General features: G+C 31.3%; 1 protein-coding gene across 1 annotated transcript in view; it reads left to right on the forward strand.

Annotated features, from left to right (window-relative positions):
• Window positions 1-23,319, forward strand: part of LOC101891959 (papilin) — a 171,819-nt gene that overhangs the window by 104,115 nt on the left and 44,385 nt on the right. The window lies entirely within an intron of this gene.

Below are 23,319 nucleotides of genomic sequence, written 5' to 3' on the forward strand. Positions count from 1 at the left end.
TTTTTTAAAATAATTTTTTAAAAGTTCCAACAGATGAGTTTTTTTTTAAATTTAATTTTATAAAGTTCCATGAGCCATGTAGTATTTAAAATTTATTTTTTAAAAGTTCTAATAGATGTGGATTTCTTAAAAATAACTTTTTTTTGAAGTTTCAACAAATAGTAGTTTTCAAAAAATTAGTTTTTAAAACTTCTAACATACGTGGATTTTTTAAAAGTTCCAACAGATGCGGTTTTTCTAATGTTTTTTTTAATATCCAAGAGACGTGTTTTTCTAAAAATTATTTTTTAAATGTTCCAACAGACGTGGATTTTTTAAAAATTATTTTTAGAAGTTCTAAGGGACTTTGATTTTTCAAAAATAATTTTTTTAAAGTTCCAACAAACGTGAATTTTAATTTTTTTTTAAAGTTTCAACCGACGTGGATTAGAAAAAAATAATTTTTTAAAGTTCCAGGGGACTTTGATTTTTCAAAAATATTTTCTTTTAAAGTTCCAACAGTCGTGGCTTTTTAAAAATAATTTTTTTTAAGTTCCAAGAGATCGGTTTTTTCTAAATATTATTTTTTTAAAGCACCAACAAATGTGGATTTGTAAAAATTATTTTTTTAAATGTTGGAACACTGCACATTTTTTTTAAATTATTATTTTTAAATAGCCAAGAGACGTGGATTTTTGAAAAATATTTCTTTAAAGTTCCAATAGACGTTGATTTTTTTTTAAAAAAAAAACATTTTTTCAAGTTCCAGCAGACGTGAATGTTTAAAATATATATTTTTTTAAATTCCAGCAAACCGACATTTTTTAAAAAACTAGTTTTTTGTAGTTCATAGAGAGGTGATTTTTTTAAAATATATATTTTTAAAAGTTCCAACAAACATGGTTTTTCAAAAAAAATATTTATTTAGAGTATTTCTAAAAATTATTTTTTAAAATTCTAAAAATTATTTTTTAAAATTCTAAAACTAATTTTTTTAAAGTTCCAGGAGACAAGGATTTTTTAATAATTATTTTATTTTTTTTTAAAGTCCAGTTTTCTAAAAATTACGTTTTTAAAGTTCCAAGAGACAAGGATTTTTTAAATATTATTTTTTAAAGTCCATTTTTCCAAAAATTATTTTTGTAAAAGTTCGAACAGACATCTGTTTTCTAAAAATTATTTTTTAAAAATTCCAAGAGATGTGGATTCTTGTTTTTTTTAAGTGCCAACAGATATTGTTTTGCAAAAATAACAGACGTGAATTTTTTAAAAATTATTTTTTAAAAGTTCACACATTTGTTTGAATTTAATTTTTTTTCAAATATCCAAGAGATGTGGATTTTTTAAAAATTATTTTTTTAAATCCATTTTTCTAAAAATTATTTTTGTAAAAGTTCCAACGGACGTTGTCTTTTAAAAAAAATATTTTTTAAAGTTCCGAAGGACGAGGATTTTTTAAAAATTATTTTTTTTTAAAGTCCATTTTTCTAAAAATAATTTTTGTAAAAATTCCAATAGACTGGGTTTTCTAAAAATTCAAGGAGATGTGGATTCTTTTTTTTAAGCGCCAACATACATTGTTTTTCTTAAAATAACAGACGTGAATTTTTTTAAAAATTATTTTTTAAGTGTTAAGTATTAAAAGTTTATAACATTTTTCTTCCAAATATCCAAAAGACGTGTATTTTTTAAAAATTATTTTTTTCCAATGATTCAAGAGACGCAGAATTTTTAAAAATTATTTTGTCAAAGATCCAAGAGACGTGGATTTTTTAAAAATTATTTTTTCAATGATTGAAGAGACGCGGATTTTTTAAAAATTACTTTTTCAATGATTGAAGAGACGCGGATTTTTTAAAAATTATTTTGTCAAAGATCCAAGAGACGTGGATTTTTTAAACTTATTTTTTTCAATGATTCAAGAGACGTGGCTTTTCAAAAAAAATATTTTTTTAATGATTCAAGAGACGTGTTTTTTTAAGCTCCAGCAGATGTGGTTTTTCTAAAAAATATCGTTTTATTCTATTGGCTTTTTTCCCCAAATTCGTAGCATACTTTCAGGCGTACATGATTAATGCTCTAACAAACTCATCAGTCATTGATTTATTTCTATGTTCATAACGAAGCTCTCTCCCTATGTTATCAACATTTTCAATTTATGTTATTAACATAGCTCTGTTATTAGCGCTAATGTACGACAAATAACATTATCGCAATTATTAAAATACAATTTATGGTGGATTCTCCTCGCCAACAATAATTAAACCGGAAATCTAAGACATTAACAAGAAAATGCATGAAAAGAAAGAAAATCGAAGAAAAATGTAACAACAACAACAATAGGCATATATTATTTTATTTTGCTTTGATCTCTTTGTGGAAAATGTGTTACAATTTATGGCTGAATTTGAATGCTGGTCAATTGTGGCCAACGGAATTGAAGTGGAGTTATTTTGCTTCTTTTTTTTGTGGTCTTGTGGCTGGATGGCTGGCTGGCTGCCTGAGTGTCAGCTGTCTAGTTAAGGGACTTTGGTTGTTGGCAGACCATAACATCACAAATCGACTGGAGTTTATATAGAAATGTATTGCCTAAGTTCTTTTGCAGGAAACCATGTGTTTTCTATGAAAAAAAGAAGAGATAACTAATTGCAAACAGAATTCTTGAAATGAAAGTATTTTTCTATTTTGCCCTTTTTTTGGTTAAGGTATTCAATTGATTTTTGAAGTGAACTGGCTGGCTTGCGAACAGGAAGATTTTTTTTTTTTGCAATTTTTGCCATCTCGTCAGCTGACATCTTGTGGCTACTCTCCAAACATAATGAGCCATATTGTTGTTGGCTTTGTTAAAGTGGTCCATATTGGTGGTCCACCACCGCAAGAGTTCACTGGGTGAATAACCACAGAAAAATGTGAAGGAAACAACACCTTATTTTGCGGTCAAATTTTACAAACTACAAACCCAGAAACCTATTTATAGGGGGTTTGAGTGCCATTCATTCTCATTTGGTTGGTTCCTTTGTTAGTCGATTTTATTACAGTTCATCAAAAAAAAAAAAAAAAAAAACAATTATAATAATAATAATAATAAATAAATAAAAATAAAAAGATATAAATAAATAAATAAATAAATAAATAAATAAAAAAATTAAATAAATAAAAAAATAAATAAATAAAATTATAAGAAATAAATAAAATAAACAGAAATTAATAAAATAAAAAATAATTAGTAAAAAATTAAAAATAAATGAAAAGTGAAAAAAATTGAATATTTTTTGAAAACTTAGAAATTATGATTCTTATTTTTTCGAAAATTATGGGTGACCTTTTTAAGTTTTAATTTTAAATTAGGAAAAAAATATTCTCTTTTATAAGTGGCCTTTCAATTATTAATTATAATTAAAATATAGTACATTATATATATCTTTTTTAATATTTATTAAACAAATTGAAGAATTTGTTTTTGAAAGTTCTGAAATTATTATTTTTTACAGAGTTTTTTTAATTAAATTTTTTTTCGAAAATTATAAGAGACCTTATAAAAATTTAATTTTAAATAAGGCAAGACTTTTTTTGGAATAAATTAAATAATAAATTATTTTTCGTAGGCGCCCAGAGGCACTTAACAGAGTTTTTTTTCGATACCAAAGGTTATTATTAAGATTTTTTTTTCGAAAAATTATAAAGGTCACTTATAAGAAAATTTAGAATTAGGAAAAAATATAGATTCTTATTTTTGAAATATTATTTAAGTTATATTTTTTGTAGGCATCCAGAAGCTATGAAATAATTCTATTAAATAAAATTCAAATTTATTCATTCAAAAAAATGGTATTTTTTATTTTTATTAAAAAGAATTATTTCATAGCTTCTGGATGCCTACAAAAAACAAAAAAACATAAATAATATTTTAAAAATAAAAATCTATATTTTTTCCTAATTCTAAATCTCTTATAAGTGACATTTATAATTTTCAAAAAAAAAAAAATATAAAAAAAATAAATGATTAAAATCATTATTTTATGTAGAGTTTTTCCCAAGGCCAATCGATTTTTTTTAAAATATTTTTTTCGCAAATCATAAGAGACTTTTTAAGTTTTAATTTTAAACTGGAAAAAAAATATTTTTGGAATATTTTTTAAATTATTTTTTGTAGACACCCAGAATCTCAGAAAAAAAATTTTTATAAGTGACCATCTAATTATATATTATAAATAGAAAAAATTAGAGATTCCAATTTTTTGGAATATTATTGAATAGTTTTTTTATTATTCATTAAAATAATGTAAAAATATCGAACATTTTTTAAAGCTCTGAAATAATGATTTTTATAGAATTTTTATACCAAGATCAAAGGATATTATTTTCTTTAAGTTTTAATTTTAAATTAGGAAATAAATACAGATTTTTTTCTTGGCATATTCTTAATTTTTTTTTTTCGAAAATTATAGAGGTCACTTATAAGAATTTTAGAATTAGGGAAAAAATAGAGATTTTTATTTTTGAAATATTATTTAAGTTATATTTTTTTGTAGTCATCCAGAAGCTATGAAATAAGTCTTTTTAATAAAATTCAAAAAAAAAAAAAAAATATATATATATATATATATATATATATATATTTTTAATTTTTATTAAAAAGATTATTTAATATAATTCAAAATAATTACATTTTTTAATTTTTATATAAAAAAAAATTATTACTTAGCTTCTGGATGCCTACAAAAAACAATAAAACATAAATAATATTTTAAAAATAAAAATCTATATGTTTTCCTAATTTTAAATCTCTTATAAGTGACATTTATAATTTTCAAAAAAAAAAAAAAAAAAATATTAAAAAAAAATAAATGATTAAAATGATTATTTTGTATAGAGTTTTTTTCCAAGTCCAAAGAATTTTTTTTAAATATGTTTTTTTTTTTTTCGAAAATTATAAGGGACTTTCTAAGTTTTAATTTTTAATTAGAAAAAAACAGAGATTTATTTTTGGAATTTTTTTTAAATTATTTTTGTAGACACCCAGAGTCTCAAAATTTTTTTTTATAAATGACCTTCTAATTATATATTATAAATAGAAAAAAATAGAGATTCCCATTTTTTGGAATACTATTAAATAGTTTTTTTTATTATTCATTAAAAAAAAAAATTAATAAAAAACGAGATTTTTTTTAAAGCTCTGAAATGATGATTTCTATAAAGTTTTTATTCCAAGGCCAAAGGATATTATTAAAATATTTTTTTTTTAAGTTTTAATTTTAAATTAGAAAAAACAGAGATTTATTTTTGGAATATTTTTTAAATTATTTTTGTAGACACCCAGAATCTCATAAATATTTTTTTTTATAAGTGAGCTTCTAATTATATATTATAAATAGAAAAAAATTAGAGATTCCCATTTTTTGGAATATTTAATAGTTTTTTAATTATTCATTAAAAAAAATTTAAAAAAAAAAATCGAGATTTTTTTAAAGCTATGAAATGATGGTTTCTATAGAGTTTTTATACCAAGGCCAAAGGATATTTTTAAAATATTTTTTTTTAAGTTTTAATTTTAAATTAGGAAATAAATAATTTTTTTTTTGGAATATTATTTAAATTATTTTTCGAAGGCATCTAGAGACACTGAAATTATTTTTTTTATAAGTTAACTTGTTATGCCTTAATTATGATTAGAAAAAAATTTGAGATTCCTTTTTTTTGAAATATAATTTAATAGATTTTTTAACTATTCATTAAAAAAATTAGATACTTCTATTTTTTAAAATTAAAAGTTAGAAAAATAGAGATTTTTATGTTTGGAATATTATTTAATAATTTTTTTTATTATTTATTCGATAAAAAACAAATTCGAAAAAATTGGAGATTACAGAGTTTTTATTCCTAGGCCAAAGAATATTTTTAATTGAAAAAATATTTTAGAAAAATATTAGTGACCTCTTTAAGTTTTAATTTTAAATTAGAAAAAAATAAAGATTTTTATTTTTGGAATATTATTAATTTTTTTTTCCAATATTTAAATATTATTATTAAATATTTATATTTTTTCTATTATATTATAGCATTTTTTTATACCCTACACCACAAGGTGGTCAGGGTATTATGTCTTTGTGCATTTGTTTGTAACACGCAAAAGGAAACGAGATAGACCCCTAGTTACTTTTGAGGAGCTGCATAAAATTACTTTCTGAGTCGATTTATGCATGTCAGACCGTCTGTCTGTTCGTCCAACCGTCCATCCATGTATCCTTGTGAATAAAATGCAGGTCGCATTTATTATCCGATTGAGATGAAATTTTGCAAATAAAATTTGTTTGGCCCAAGGACGAACCCTATTGAAATTTGGTGATAATCGGATAAGATTTAGATATAGCTCCCTCATATCTTCATTCGATTTCGGGTTAGTTGTACGCCAATATAAGTCCCAATGACCTGTTTTTCGGTACATCCCACCGAACTCAGTGTAGCAGTAAGTTAATCAAATTTGGAGAAAATCGGTTGAGATATAGCTATAGCTCCTGAACCGATCTCGATCAAATTTGACACAGGTATTTTCGAGCACTATCTGATGTCCGGTACCAAATATCATTCTTCTAGAGTGCATATTACGCATGTGGAGGACTTAAAACCCCAAATCGGATAGAAATATATACGTTCCATCCGATTTGCGGTTTTAGTCCCCACATGCATAATATGCCCTCCAGAAGTATGATATTTGGCACCGAACATCAGATACTGCTCGAAAATACCTCTGTCAAATTTGATCGAGTTCGTTTCAGATTTGGATATAGGTCCCATATAAATCTTCAGCAGATTTCGGGTTAATTGTGCACCAAATGACCTATATCTGTCAAAAAGTCCTGAATTTTGGTACAACCGACCGAATTCAGGGTGAGATAAAAAAGGGTGAGATAAAAAACTGCAACAAAGTCAAACGCCATAATTTTTACATATTTTTTTTTAATTTTATCAAATGTCGGAAATAGCATGAAATTTTAGAATAAGTTTAGATTTGTTCGAAAATGCCAACTTTGGCACGAATCATGGCCTTCAGACGGCCAATGAAACCACGCACACGCTGCCCGAATGTTGCTCTGCGGTATTTTGGCCCATTCCCCGCGAAGCGCTTGCTTGAGGTGATCGACACTTTGGTATTTTTTAGTGCCAACCTTGCTTTCCAAAATACTCCAGGCACAATAGTCCAACTTATTGGTATCCGGAGATTTTGGTGGCCATTGTGAGCTGGAAGTGAAGCGAGGAACCTCATTTTGGTGACCATTCTTGGGTGGCGCGTGCTGAGTGGGATGGTGCTGAGTCCTGCTGGAATGTCCAAGGTCTGTGGCCAAAATGTTTGCGTGCCCTCCAGAATATTTTCGTGATAATATTCGGTATTTAATTTTAACCGCTGTCGGACGAGTGGCTTAGAAATCATCCGGTATATCCTTAATCCGATATCAAGTTTATTGTGCAAAAAATGGCTAATATCAGCCCAAATGGAGAGAATTTCGGGAGGTACGTTTCCGTTTGTGTAACTCGGCTCCGATTATATATTTTTACCCTCAATCATGTGGCCAAAGAGTGTATATATCATTTGATACGGACTAATCGAAATAAGGGTTTTAGACCCTAGATCTCTTTGGACCAAATCCGTTTCAGAAAATTTAGAGTCGATCTAGCGATGTCCGCCCGTCCGTCCGTCTGTCTGTCTAGCTGGTGCGCACGATAACTCTCGAAGGGAGTATCCGATTTGGTCCAAACTTGGTACATCATAATATTTTTGTCAAACTTAGATCGAGTTCGGAAATGGACAATATTGGTACACTCCTTCTGGTACCTCCCCCACAAAACGTAGAAGTTTTCAAAAAATATATTTTCTGCACAGAAAGAGGAAGTATAATGCGATTTTGCTCCAACTTTGCGAATTCTACTATTCCGAAAATGGACAATATCGGTTCACTCCATCAAGTACCTCCCCTACAAAGGCTCAAAATATTGAATAATTATAGCTCTTATAAAATGTGATGTAAGAGTCCGATTGCCTTCAAATTTCAAACATCCCAATAATTTTATTAGCCTAAGGTCTGGTATAAAGATATAATGATCCACTCCTACTGGTACCTCCCCCACAAAAGTTCGATATTTTCAAAAAATATATTTTGTGCACAGAAAGAGGCACGATAATCCGATTTTGCTCCAACTTTGCAAATCCAAATATTTGCGTCAGTGCTAATTCAGATGCGAGAATAGACAATATCGAGTACCTCCCCCACAAAGGGTCAAAATATTGAATAATTACAGCTCTTATAAAATGTGATGTAAGAGTCCGCTTGTCTTCAAATTACACACATCCCAATATTTTAAAAAAATCAAGATCTGGTGTTAAAATGGAATATATCGGTCCACTCCTTCTGGTACCACCCCCACAAAAGGTAGAAATTTTGAAACGCGAAATCAACATTCGATTTCATTCCACACTTGGTACATCTCAATATTTCCATCAACACAAGATCTGTTATAAAGACGGTAGAGATCAGACCATTCCTTCTGGTACCTCCCCCACAAAGAATCAAAGTTTTGAATAAGCAAAATGTTTATAAAATCCGTAATAAGCATCAGGTCCTCTTTATATTTCACACATTTCACAACATTTTTGCTAACAAGATCTGTTGTGAAGATGATACATATCTGCGAACACCTTCTGATACCTCACCCGCAAAGGGTCACAATTTTCAATACTTTCATCTGTCATAACTTGCGAAAAAAGTGAGCGATTCTTTACAACTTGCTATATTTAAATATATCTCTCTTTGCCAGAAACCTGAGATGAATATGGAATTTATGATTTCCCATGGCTCATTCCTTCGGAACCTACTCAATAAGGGGTTAAACATTTGAATAATCATAACAGAAGACAAAATATTTTTTTAAATAATCGTACATTGGCTGAGGGTATACATCTGTCGGCAAAATCGACAGATACTCTTTAACTTGTTTTTGAAAATATCGACCTTTTGTGGGAACCAGAAGGAGTGGGCCGATATTGCCCATCTCCGAACTCGATCTAAGTATGATAATAATATTACGATGTACTAAGTTTGGATCAAATCGGAACTCCCTTCGAAGGATATCGTGCCTACCAGCCAGACAGATAGACGGACAGACATAGCTAGATTGACTCCAAATGTTCTGAAACGGACTTGGTCCAAAGAGACCTAGGGTCTAAAACCGTTACTTCTGTGAGGAACTTTTTGGCCCTATCAAATGATATATACCCTCTGTAGCCATATGTCTGAGGGTATAAAAATAGCTGACCGATAAATTTTGCGCATGTTTTCCGTAATTACATTTGTAGTGATTTTTCTTTTCTTTATACCCTATAATTCCTATGCATAATTAGCTAAGCCTAGCTAAGAACAACATTAAAAAATAAGTTATTTTTATACCCTCCACCATACTATGGAGGGTATATTAACTTTGTCATTCCGTTTGTAACTTCTCGAAATACTCATGTCAGACCCAACAAAGTGTGTATGTTCTTGATCAGCGTAAAATTCCAAGTCGATTTAGCGATGTCTGACTGTCTGTCCATCTGCCCGTCCGTTTGTCTGACTGTCAGTCTGTCTGTCCGTCTGTCTGTCCGTCTGTCTGTTGTAATCACGCTATCTTTCGAACGAATTGAGATAGAAGGCACACGTGTCTATTTTTCCAGTAGGCAGGTTAAGTTCGTAAATGGGCCATGTAGGTCCATGTTTTCATATAGCTCCCATATATCAGTACCTCCCGATATTTGGTATTTTGATGATTTTAGTGTCATTATTCAACGGAATTGTTTCAAATTGGGTATTTAAAGTTCGTAATGGGAACTACAGCCTGTGACAGAAAATTGTCTATGCAGGTCCAGGTCTTCGTATAGGCCCCATATATCTGTACCTCCCGATATTCGGTATTTTGATGACGGCATTATTCAACGGAATCGTTTCAAATTTGGTATTTGAAGTTCGTAATGGATACTACATCCCATAACAGAAAATTGTGTGTGCAGGTCCACGTTTTCTTATAGCCCCCATATAACGGTACCTCCCGATCTTCGGTATTTTGATGATTTTAGCGTCATTATTCATCGGAATTGTTTCAAATTTGGTATTTGAAGTTCGTAATGTATACTACAGTCTGTGACAGAAAATTGTCTATGCAGGTCCAGGTCTTCATATAGCCCCCATATAACGGTACCTCCCGATATTCGGTATTTTGATGATTTTTGAGATATTAATTTCCGGAATTATTTCAAATTTGGTATTTGAAGTTCGTAATGGATACTACATCCCATAACAGAAAATTGTGTGTGCAGGTCCACGTTTTCTTATAGCCCCCATATAACGGTACCTCCCGATCTTCGGTATTTTGATGATTTTAGGGACATTATAAACCGGAATTTTTTCAAATTTGGTATTTGAAGTTCGTAATGTATACTACAGTCTGTGACAGAAAATTGTCTATGCAGGTCCAGGTCTTCATATAGCCCCCATATAACGGTACCTCCCGATATTCGGTATTTTGATGATTTTTGAGATATTAATTTCCGGAATTATTTCAAATTTGGTATTTGAAGTTCGTATTGGATACTACATCCCATAGCAGAAAATTGTTTGTGCAGGTCCATGTCTTCGTATAGCCCCCATATAACGGTACCTCCCGATATTCAGTATTTTTATGATTTTAGGGACATTATAAACCGGAATTTTTTCAAATTTGGTATTTGAAGTTCGTAATGTATACTACAGTCTGTGACAGAAAATTGTCTGTGCAGGTCCATGTCTTCGTATAGCCCCCATATAACGGTACCTCCCGATATTCGATATTTTGATGATTTTGGCGACATTATTCACCGGAATTGTTTCAAATTTGGTATTTGAAGTTCGTAATGGATATTACAGCCTGTGACAGAAAATTGTCTGTGCAGGTCCACGTCTTCGTATTGGCCCCATATATCAGTACCTCCCGATATTCGTTATTTTGATGATTTTGGCGACATTATTTAAAGGAAATGTTTCAAATTTGGTAGTTGAAGTTCGTAATGGGTACTACATCCCATAACAGAAAATTGTTTGTGCAGGTCCATGTCTTCGTATAGCCCCCATATAACGGTACCTCCCGATATTCGGTATTTTGATGATTTTGGCGACATTATTCAACGGAATTGTTTCAAATTTGATATTTGAAGTTCATAATGGATACTAGAGCCTATGACAGAAAATTGTCTATGCAGGTCCAGGTCTTCGTATAGGCCCCATATATCAGTACCTGCCGATATTAGGTTTTTTGATGATTTTAGCGTCATTATTCAACGGAATTTTTTCAAATTTGGTATTTGAAGTTCGTAATGGGAACTACAGTCTGTGACAGAAAATTGTCTATGCAGGTCCACGTCTTCGTATGGCCCCCATATAACGGTACCTCCCGATATTCGGTATTTTGATGATTTTAAGTACAATACCCATCGAAATTGTTTGAGATGTCGTATTTGAAGTTCGTATTGGATACTACAGCCTAGGACAAAAATTGTCTATGCTGGTCCAGGTCTTCGCAAAGCTCCTATATAACGGCACCTCCCTATATACGATATTTTGATGATTTTAGCTACATTATTCACCTTTTTTTCAAGTTTCGAATTTGAATATGGTAATGGCTTATGACAAACAATGCCTATGTAGGTCCACGTCGCATAGACCCCAATTTAACGACTATATTCGGTATTTTTAAAATTTTAACAGAATTTTTAATGGATTTTATTTTTTTTTTTTTTTGAAAATTTCCAAATTCATTCCATACGGTGGAGGGTATTCAAAGTTCGGCCCGGTCGCACTTACTGCTTTTTAACTTGTTATTTATTATACCTTCACAATATTTTTCACTTTTTATCGGCTCATATTTTTAGTGGAACGTAATTTCTTTGTTGAGAGCAAAGAAAAAAAAAAAAAAAACGCTTCTAATTCCTTTTTTTTCGGCCGATAAAAAGGCCTACCAGAAGATCCATAACAAACGTATAAGTCCATAAAAAAAATGAACTATGTATTTCTGTTGTTCTGTCTCTGCTGGCGTTGGTGATTTACGTTCTCGTTTGTATTTTTTCGTTTTTGTTGCTTCCGACTTGAATTGCTAGCCATTCATTAGAGCGTTAAATCAACGCTGACGCCGATACATTTCACTGTGGGTTAAACGATTGCAGATGTTTTATATCGATCGATGAGGTTATCAGGGTTTTTTTTTTTGAGGCAGACATTTTTTTTTTTTTTTTTGATGGGGTCACTCTTGGATTTTTTTTTTTTTTTTTTTTTTTTTTGGTTGAGTCAGTCGACTAGCTTTTTCGATAATTGGAAATTTATTAACACTTATAAATAATTCGAATAAATTGATTCATATGATTTAATTAATCCCATTAATAATTGAATTTATTTTGGTTGTAATTTGGGAAGTTGTGAAAAGGAAAGGAAAAAGGTTGAAGTACCAGCCAATTAAATTCAGAATTATTTTTTTGCTGTTAAATCAATTTCGAATTTAGTAAGGCCCAATATTTTTCCGAAAATAGGAAATTCCTAGAATCACAAAAACTGAGCCCAATGCCTACCGAACTGCGCAAACGAAAACGCGTGACGTGAATTCATTGCAAAACCAGTAAAGAAAGTCTTAAAGTCGGGCGGGGCCGACTTTATGATACCCTACACCACTTTGCTAATTTAGTAGAGCTTCGCATAACAATTATAAGTTTTTATGGGAGAATTCAATCATACACGCTATGATTATAATTTAATTTACAGTTCAAAGGACTAAATATGCCGAAGTATTTGTATCTTTTAAATTCGGACTTGTATTGCCCATTTGGTGCAAAATTAATTTGAAATCGGATAAAAATATATATGGGAGCTATATCCAAATCGGAACCGATCTCGATAAAATTTAGCAAAGATATTTCTGAGCTGTATTTGGTATATTTCCCCAAATATTGTTGTTACAGAGTGCATAATACGGCTGCGGAGGACAAAAATAACAAATCGGATGAACAATATATATGGGAGCTATAGCTATATCTGAACCGATCTTCACCAAATTTGGCATACTAGCTTCTAGACTCAATTCGGTCGTAAGTGCCAAATTCCATCCCATTTGGACAAATATTAGACGTTTGGTGCACAATCAAAGGTAAATCGGACGAACTTATATATGGGAGCTATATCCAAATCGGAACCGATCTCGATAAAATTTGGCGAAAATATTTCTGAGCTGTATTTGATATATCTCCCCAAATATTGTTGTTACAGAGTGCATGTTACGGCTGTGGGTAACAAATATAACAAATCGGATGAACACTATATACGGGAGCTATAGCTATATCTGAACCGATCTTCACAAAATTTGGCATACTAGCTTCTAGACTCAATTCGGTCGTAAGTGCCAAATTTCATCTAATTTGGGCAAATATTAGACATTTGGTGCACAATCAAAGGTAAATCGGACGAAGTTATATATGGGAGCTATATCCAAATCTGAACCGATCTCGATAAAATTTAGCAAATGTATTTCTGAGCTGTATTTGATATATTTCCCCAAATTTTGTTGTTACAGAGTGCATATTACGGCTGGGGAGGACAAAAATAACAAATCGGATGAACAACATATATAAGAGCTATAGCTATATCCGAACCGATTTCAATCAAATTTGGCACACCTATTTTCAGGCCTAATTTGGTTGTATGTGCAAAATTCCATACTATTCGGACTGATATTACATGTTTGGTGCACATTAAAAGTCAAATCGGACGAAGATATATAGGGGAGCTATATCTAAATTTTGACCGATTATCTCCAATTTCAATGGGGTTCGTCCTTGGGCTAAACAAATGATTTGTGCAAAATTTCATCTGGATAGGACAATAAATGCGATCTGTACTTTGTTTACAAATATACATGGACAGACGGACGGGCGGACGGACGGACGGACGGACGGACATGCAAAAAATCGACTCAGAATGTGATTCTGTGCAGAACATCAAAAGAAACTATGGGTCTATCTCGTTTCCTTTTGCCTGTTACAAACAAATGCACAAAGACATAATACCCTGACCACTTTGTGGTGTAGGGTATAAAAAAGTGAAAAACTAAACACCCTCCATCTTTGGGTGAAAAAAAAAATATTTTTATAAAAAAGTACCTGAATTCAAACGTGTTCCACTTTAAATTGAAAATCCTAGTAATACTTGAAAATTTTCAAAAAAAAAAGTTCCGTCGAAAAATTCACCTCAAATGAAAATCGTTATATGGGGGTTATACGAAGTAATTTAGGTCATAGGCTGTAGTAATGGTTGCGAATTTTATATACGAAATTTGTAACCATTCCGGTGAATAATATCGCTGAAATCATGAAAATATCGAATATTCGGGGTACCGTTGTAAACAGGGTGAGATGAAAAAACTGCAACCAACTTCAGAGTGCTGTCATTTCTAAGCCACTCGCCCAATAGCTGTTAAAATTATTCCAGTGACAGCGCATTACATTGTTTACAAGCGTCCGAAAGCATTTTTAGGGAGAATTTTCCAGAAAAAAGTTATTCGAGAGTTCGGAATTCAAGCGTGATAGTGTGATTTCTTTATGTTTGACTGGAAAACCCACAAGTGGCTATGGCTATCGTTAGAGCACTCCAGCATTTAAATGTGAACAAATCTTTTGTGGCTCGTACCATCGCTCGTTACCGTGATACTGGTAGCATAGCCTGACGTCAAGGAAGTAGAAGTGGACGGAAGAAAACAGCAACATCAGCAGAAATGGTTCGAAAAGTAAAAAAGCGATTTGATAGAAGCCCGCGTCGCAGTGGCAGTGGCGGAAAATGGCTCGTGAGCTGATTATATCGCAATATTTCATTCCATTCGGCAAATATTGAAAACTGAGCTAGGGGTAAAGCCATTGAAATTCCAAAAAGTGCAAGAACTTACACCGCAACAGAAAGAATATATACTCAAAAGAGCTAAAGAGTTGCTTTGCTTGGCCGAAAGTGGTGAACTGTCGAATTTGGGTTTCTCTCTCTCCGATGAGAAAGCATTTGTTGTCCAGCAGTTTGTAAACAAACAAAATGATTGTGGTTACTTGCCAAAGAGGCCAGCTGAAAATGTGCACCTTCGGTTGGCCACCAGAACAGAACTCAAGCGCCGGCCATGGTGATGGTGGGGGCCGCCATAACAGCTGATGGTCGCTCTCCGCTCGTATTAATCAGATTAAATGCCGAATAATATAGCGAAAATATTCTGGAGGGTGTATTGGGCACGCAAACATTTTGGCCGCAGATCGTGGACATTCCAGCAGGAACCAGCACTCAGCATACGCCACCCAAAAATGGTTAAAAAATGGAGTTCCTCGTTTAATGGCCACCAAAATCTCCGGATACCAATCCGTTGGACTATCTGGTGTTTGGAGTATTTTGGAAAGCAAAGGTTGGCACTAAAAAATACCAAAGTGTCGCTCACCTCAAGCAAGCTCTACGCCGGGTATGGGCCAAAATACTGCAGAGCAACTTTCGGTCAGGGTGTGAGGGTTTCATTGGCCGTTTAAAGGCCATAATTCGTGGCAAAGCTGATCAATTCGAACAAATCTAAACTTATTCTAAAATTTAATGCTATTTCCGACATTTTTTGCTTTCATTCAATAAAATTTAAAAAAAAATGTAAAAATTATGGCTTTTGACTTTGTTGCAGTTTTTTTATCTCACCCTGTATTATAGGTCCACGATATCGTATAGCCCCCAAAATAGCAGTACCTCCCGATATTCGGTATTTTGATGATTTTAGCCACATTTTTCAATGAAATTATCTGAAATTCTACACAAGGAGTTCTCTATGAGTACTTTACCCCTGAAAGGAAATTTTCTATATAGGTCAACGATATCGTATAGCCGCCTTACAATGGTACCCCCCTATATTCGGTATTTTAATGATTTTAATCACATTTTTCAATGGAATAGTCTGAAAAGCCACACAAGGAGTTCTCTCTGAGTATTTTACCCCCTGGAAGAGAATTTTTTTATACAGGTCCACGATATGGTATAGGCCACATACAATGGTACCCCCTCCCCACAAATTCGGGTTTTTTTATGATTTAAGTCATAATTTTTAATTTTCAGAATATCCACATAAGTTCCTTCAAAGCTCTTACCGCCTGGACGAGAATTATCTATATAAGTCCACGATATCGTAAATCACCCTTTCAATGAAACCTCCTTATGTTCGGTGTTTTGAAGATTTTAGTCACATATTTCAATGGAATGGTCCGAAAATCCACATAAGGAGTTCTTTGTTTACCGGAATTGCGTCAAATTTCGTATTTGAAGTTCGTAATGGTTCTATGCAGGTCCACGTCTTTGTTTAGCCCCTATACAACGGTACCTCCCTTTATTCGGTATTTAAATTATATTAGAGACATTATTCACCGGAATTGTTTTGAATTTCGTATTTAAAGTTCGGAATCGGAACTAGAGCCTATGACAGAATATGACTTATCCAGCTCCACGTCTTCGTATAGCCCACATATAAAGTTTTTTAGTTGAGCGGTATTTTTCGATGGTTTTTTTAGACATTTTTTAATTTCCTTCCGAATGGTGGAGGGTATAAAAATTTCGGTCCGGCTGTACTTAGCTTCTTTTTTAATTGTTTTTTTTTTTTTTGTAATAAGAAATTAAAAAAAAACCGTATTTTATTTCTATATTTTTTCGGTAGACAATTTCGTGACAATTTCTTTATGAAAAACTTCCCTCCGAACTTCTCCCGAACACCGTTTGCAATCAACATAAATTAATGTGCTAAATAAAAGTCCATTGTTGTAATTAAAAAACAAAAAAAAAAAAAATAAAAAAAAATACGAACCATAAAAAGCCGCCGAGCAACTGGCATCTCCGGCAGTATACTCCCCCACCTCCCTCCTACCGCCACATCAGCATGTCACTGATAATGAGGCGTTAAAATGGCCAAAATGTGCAACATTCGGCAGAAAACAAACAAAAACATCGTCTCACATAATGACAATCCATTATGTCACTTTCAACACCCGCAACATTCCGACTCAGTCCCTTGAAGACAGTCGCTCTCAGACAGTGTAATAAAGACATACAACTGACATGTGGTTGATAAATTTTTGAAGGTGATATCGAATGGCAAGGCAACAAATGGCAATCAAAAAAATAATAAAAAAACGACGACATCTATATCTGAAAAAAAAAAAAAACAACAATACAAGACCCTTGCCAAATTGTCAGCCACCATCAGTTGGTGGCGGCTCAAAGTTCCACAGCCGACGACATAATAAAGTTATCAATGTCAAGGAAGTCAGTCGTTGATGCTGTTTACATTCAATGCAACATCGTGGCTGACAGAGAAACCATTAAAACCCAAAAATAAAATAAATAAATAAAAACAAAAATAAAATCGGAAAATGTCAATCGAAAATGAAACTGTTTTGTTACGACTGCAGAACAAAGCTTTCAAAAATGTTCGGTTAAAAATATGAATATTTTTACAAAAAAAAAAACAAAAAAAAAAAAAAATTATATTCATCTTCAGTTATGGAATTCCTTTCAATCACAATAACGAATTTTGACAGCTGCTGCGACAATCAGCTGTAATAAATCAAGCCTAACCTACGATAAGACCAGCCGATGAGACATCAAAATATCTACTACTAAATCATCAATTTTTTAAATTTTTATACCCTCCATGCTATGGCGGGATATAAAGCTTGTCATACCATTTGTAACACCTCGAAATATACATTTTAGACCCCATTCTTGTTAAACCAAAAAAGACAACGACATCTCATCAAACCAGTAAAAAAAGTCTTAAAGTCGGGCGGGGCCGACTTTATGATACCCTACACCACTTTGCTAATTTAGTAGAGCTACACATAACAATTAAAAGTTTTTATGGGAGAATACAATCATACACGCTATGATTATAATTATAACTTAAAGTTCAAAGGACAAAATATCCGAAACATTTGTATCTTTTAAATTCGGAATTGTATTGCCCATTTGGATAAAGATATATATGGGAACTATATCCAAATCTGAACCGATCTCGATAAAATTAGGCAAAGATATTTCTGAGCTGTATTTGATATATTTCCCTGAATATCGTTGTTACGGAGTGCATATTACGACGGCGGTGGACAAAAATAACAAATCGGATGAACAGTATATATAGGAGCTATAGCTATATCTGAACCGATTTCCAACAAATTTGGCATACTAGCTTCTAGACTTAATTCGGTCGTAAGTGCCAAATTCCATCCCGTTTGGACAAATATTAGACGTTTGGTGCACAATAAAAGGTAAATCGGACGAAGTTATATATGCGAGCTGTATCCAAATCTGAACCGATCTCGATAAAATTTAGCAAATGTATTTCTGAGCTGCATTTGATATATTTCCCCAAAAATTGTTGTTGCAGAGTGCACATTACGGCGGCGGTGGACAAAAATAACAAATCGGATGAACAATATATATGGGAGCTATAGCTATATCTGAACCGATTTCCATCAAATTTGGCATACTTGCTTCTAGACTCAATTCGGTCGTAAGTGCCAAATTCCATCCCATTTGGACGAATATTAGACGTTTGGTGCACAATAAAAGGTAAATCGGACGAAGTTATATATGCGAGCTGTATCCAAATCTGAACCGATCTCGATAAAATTTAGCAAATGTATTTCTGAGCTGCATTTGATATATTTCCCCAAAAATTGTTGTTGCAGAGTGCATATTACGGCTGTGGAGGACAAAAATATCAAATCGGATGAATTATATATATGGGAGCTATAGCTATATCTGAACCGATTTCCATCAAATTTGGCATACATATTTTCAGGCCTAATATGGTTGTATGTGCAAAATTCCATACAATTCGGACTGATATTACACGTTTGGTGCGCAATGAAAGGCAAATTTCATCTGGATCGGGCAATAAATGCGACCTGTACTTTGTTTACAAAAATACATGAACAGACGGACAGACGGACGAACGGACGGACATGCAAAAAATCGACTCAGAATGTGATTCTATGCAGATCATCAAAAGGAACTATGGGTCTATCTCGTTGCCTTCTGCCTGTTACAAACAAATGCAAATGAAGTAGATTGATTACATTTTCCTCAAATGTTTATTATGCCTGCAGGACTGGTATTGAAAATGGGTCATGTAAGTCCACGTTTTGGTATAGCCCCCATATAATGGTACCTCCCTATTTTCGGTATATTGATTTAAGCGACTTTATTCACCAGAAATGTTTCAAATTTGGTATTTGATGTTCGTAATGACAGAAAATCGGAACTTTCCGATATTCGGTATTTTGATGATTTCAACGACATTATTAATGGAAATTGTTTCAAATTTGGTATTTTAAGTTCGTAATAGCTACTACAGCCCAAGAAAAAAAATTGTCTGTGCAGGTCCGCGTCTTCGTATAGCCGCCGTTACCTCTCGATATTCGGTATTTGGATAATTTTAGCTACATTATGCACCGGGTTTTTAAGTTTCGCATTTGAATATTATAATGGATTACAAAAAAAAGTTGCCTATGCAGGTCCAGGTAGTGTATACGTTAATATAACGGCTACATTCGGTATTTTTAAGATTTTAAAAGAATTTTAACGGAATTTCATTTTTTTTTTTTAAATTGCCAATTTTTTTCCATATGGTGGAGCGTATTCAAAGTTCGTCCCTGCCGGACATACAGCTTTTTTACTTGTTAATTTGAAAATAGGTTTTATTTTCCTTTTTAATTTATTTTTCACTGTCCAACAACATTAACGTTCTGCATATGTATGTACATCTAGAAAATGTATCAACTAAGAGATTAGGGCTTTCCTACGAATTCTGATTTTATCATTTAATTTGACAATTCAAAGAAATTAAAAAATCCGTTATCAAACTTGAGGCTATCTCTTTTGGTGGAATACTGCTATCTAAGATGAGAGAAAGACGCTGCTGCTTTAGAGTTGCGCAGGTATTGACAATTCACAAAAATATGCAACTAGGTATATCATTAAATTTATCATTGTGAATTTTGGAAAAGTGGGACCTACGAAAAAAATTAACCTGAACCACAGGCAAAATTTGTTTTTTAATGTCTCTGACATTTGGAAGAAACTTGAAAATGTTCAAAAAAAAAAAAAAAAAAAAAAAAAAAAAAAAAAAAAAATCCGTCGGAAAAGCTCAAATGAAAACCTTTATATGATGGGGGCTATACAAAGACGTGGCTCTGCGTGGTCATAGGCTGTAGTTTTCACTACGAACTCTAATTCCCATTACGAACTCAAATAATGCCGCTAAAATCATTAAAATACCCAATGTTGGGAGGTACCCTTATATGGGGGCTATACGAAGACCTGCACAGACAATTTTCTAGCATATACTGTAGTATCCATTACGAACTTCAAATACCGAATTTTTAACAATTCCGATCAAAAATGTCACTAAAATCATAAAAATACCGAATATCGTTATATGGTGGCTATACGAAGACCTGGACCTGTATATACAATTTTCTGTCACAGTCTGTGGTATCCATTGCGAAATTCAAATACCAAATTTGAAACAATTCCGGTGAATAATGTGGCCTTAATCACCAAAATACAGAATATCGGTAGTACCCTCATATGGGGGCTACACGAAGACGTGAACCTGCATAAACAAATTTTTATCATAGGCTGTGGTATCCATTACGAACTTCAAGTACCAAATTTGAAACAATTCCGGTGAATAATGACGCGAAAATCATCAAAATACCGAATATCGGGAGGTACCGTTAAATGGGGGCTATACGAAAACGTGGACCGACATGTCCCATTTACGAATTTAACTCACCTACTGGTAAACTATGCATGCATGAAAAATTTTAGCCTTCTATCTCAATTTGTTCGGAAGATAGCGTGATTACAACAAACAGACGGACAGACAGACAGGCGGACAGACAGACATCGCTAGATCGTCTTAGAATTTTACGCTGATCCAGAATATATATACTTTGTAGGGTCTATTATGAATATTTCGAGGAGTTACAAACGGAATGACAAAGCTAATATACCCTCCATGAGGTATTTATTCATTTTTTCCAGAACCTCCCAACAATTGGTTGAGAATTTCCCCTACTTTGATCCCAACTGAGGTTTGTTTTGAATATGAACATTGAAGTCGTTGTAGGGCACCTAATGCCACATAATTCTAATGTTGTTATTTTTTTCCACATCAAAGTTCAATCCGGTATCCACCGCTCGGCGATGATATCCATGTCATAAATAAACATTGTCATTGTGTTATCAGTTTAGTATTCCACGTTCCGTTTGCTGTACTACCGTCCATTTCACGCATTCATTCATCAAGTTTCTGGCCCATCACCACCACCATCATCAGCGTCGGTCGTCGTTGTCGTCTTCGTCATCTGGTTAGTAGGCATTCCATCACTCACTCCAGTTATTGGCTCGAAAAAATAAGGCACTTGTCGTTATGTTTTGTTTTTTTTTTCGATTTCAGTGCGTACATGAGCTCAGCCATCGACGCAATGGACAGCGATGTTGACGCTGCCGTTGCCGCTGGCAGAGCAGTTGACGTTCATCGTGCTTTTTTCTTGAACTTACCTTAGTGTATTTCAACGCCATCCATCCATTCAAATCTAAACAAATCGGATAAACGCAAGCGTACACTTGTTAGTTCGCACGATCGCAGCGGGGAAAAAAATAGTTTTTTTGCCTTCGGAGGCAGAGAATCAAAGTTTAAGCAAAATATTCTATATTTTGAAAAATCAATACGGTTCGAATGTTGTCAGACGTAAGACGTGTTGTGCGGTTTTCGGTTTAGATACGGTCGGAAAGATAATAAAAAGCCAAAAAATTGTAAAAAAACCAAAAAAAAAAAAAAAAAATAGAATAAAACAAAAATATTGAAAAAATAAATATTAAAAGTATTGAGAATAAATACAAAGTGTGTGAAATTGTGATTAATATAATTTTAAAATAATAATAATAATAATAGTAATAAAAATAATAATAATAAAAGTAAACCCAATATTATCAAGTTTGTGTCATTGCAAGAACATAACATTTAGTTTTTATAGCAACCAAATAATAATTTTTATAGCAACCAAATATTTTTAATAAAATAAAATACTTTTTTTAAATCGAAACCTATTCTTATACTAAACAAAAATGTAATAATAATAGAAAAATATTATTAATTTTTTATAATTACAAAACGAAATTACATTTTATTTCATTAATTAAAAAGGAAACATAATAAAAAATTGACAATTAAAAAGTTCGGAGGACATTAAAACATATCTGGATAAAAATTCAATAAATTAAATATATGTTACTTAAAAACATATATTTTCTACAAAAATAAATAAATAAAATAAAAAATAATAATGAAAAAATTAATAAATAAAAAATATATATTAATCTCGAAAATAGTTCAGTATTGCCTAAAATTTTTAGGTAAATAAACTTTAGCGTTTTGGAAAAATCATGAAAAAAATCTATATTATTTAAAAAATATATATTTTCCAACAAAAAAAAAAAATGAATAAATAAGTGAATAAATAATAATAATAATAATAATAATAATAATAATAATAATAATAATAATAATAATAATAATAATAATAATAATAATAATAATAATAATAATAATAATAATAATAATAATAATAATAATAATAATAATAATAATAATAATAATAATAATAATAATAATAATAATAATAATAATAACAATAACAATAACAATAATAATAATAACAATAATAATAATAATAATAATGATAATAATAAAAATAATAATAAAAATAATAATAATAACAATAATAATAATAAAAAAAAATAATAATAATAATAATAATAATAATAATAATAATAATAATAATAATAATATATTATTATTATTATTATTATTATTATTATTATTATTATTATTATTATTATTATTATTATTATTATTATTATTATTATTATTATTATTATTATTATTATTATTATTATTATTATTATTATTATTATTATTATTATTATTATTATTATTATTATTATTATTATTATTTTGTTATTATTTTATTATTCATAAGAAAAATATTATTAATTATTTGATAATAGCAAAATAATATTTCATTTTATTAATTAAAAAAAGAAAACATAATAAAAAAATAATAATTCGGAGGACATTAAAAAAAATCGGAGGACATTAAAACACATTTAGATAAAAATTCAATAAAATAAATATATGTTACTTAAAAACATATATGTTCTAAAAAAACATAAA

Source organism: Musca domestica, unplaced genomic scaffold (assembly GCF_030504385.1).
Source record: "Musca domestica strain aabys unplaced genomic scaffold, Musca_domestica.polishedcontigs.V.1.1 62, whole genome shotgun sequence".
In the NCBI taxonomy this organism is placed as follows: domain Eukaryota; kingdom Metazoa; phylum Arthropoda; class Insecta; order Diptera; family Muscidae; genus Musca; species Musca domestica.